Below are 746 nucleotides of genomic sequence, written 5' to 3' on the forward strand. Positions count from 1 at the left end.
TCAAAGGTTCAATAAAGTGATTGATTACCAAAGCATTACCCAGAATGCAGCAGTGATAACGGCAGCTGCGGCCGGACCCTCACCATATCATTGAGTGTAACCATGACTACACAGAAGCTTTGAACCGGCCGTGTCCCCTCCCCCTGTGATGATGATGTCGATGACCTCGCCCTTTCTTTCGTATCGTATCTGTGAGGAAGCCGCAGGTGAAAGAATAAATGAATGGTTCTGTTGGGCCCAGGTGGCTGATCCTGAAAGCCAATTGGATAGTAAGCTGAAGGTGATGCGATGGCCCAGCTTTTGTTTTACATCTTGATCGCGGTGGGCAGACTCTCACTGGCTGTGTCCCAATTCAGGGTCTGCATGCTTGAAGTACGCATTTTAAGTGTGATTACGTCACCGCCACGCGACGGCTGTCCCAATTGGAAGTGTACTTCAAATGCATACTCCAAATGCGCCGTCGATTTCCCCAAATATCAAGCGTGGTCCGGTGCACGCTTCGTGGTCCCATATATCCCACAATTCATAGCTTGGCGGTGGGTGTGGATAATTTTGCCGCGAAATACGGCAGAAGGGAGCGGCCGAAGAGTGAACTGTCAAAAGTAAGTACTCAATATGATGTCAAGAATTTATGTGCGAATGTTTAATAATGAAGAACATTAAAACATTGCTGTTGGCCACATGTCGGCAAAGTGACATTAGTGATGTCTGTACTTTCAGCGTTAACTTGATTGTAAAGCCTTATA

This window comes from Pundamilia nyererei, unplaced genomic scaffold (genome assembly GCF_000239375.1).
Source record: "Pundamilia nyererei isolate P.nyererei 1_Seehausen unplaced genomic scaffold, PunNye1.0 scaffold00471, whole genome shotgun sequence".
Taxonomy (NCBI): domain Eukaryota; kingdom Metazoa; phylum Chordata; class Actinopteri; order Cichliformes; family Cichlidae; genus Pundamilia; species Pundamilia nyererei.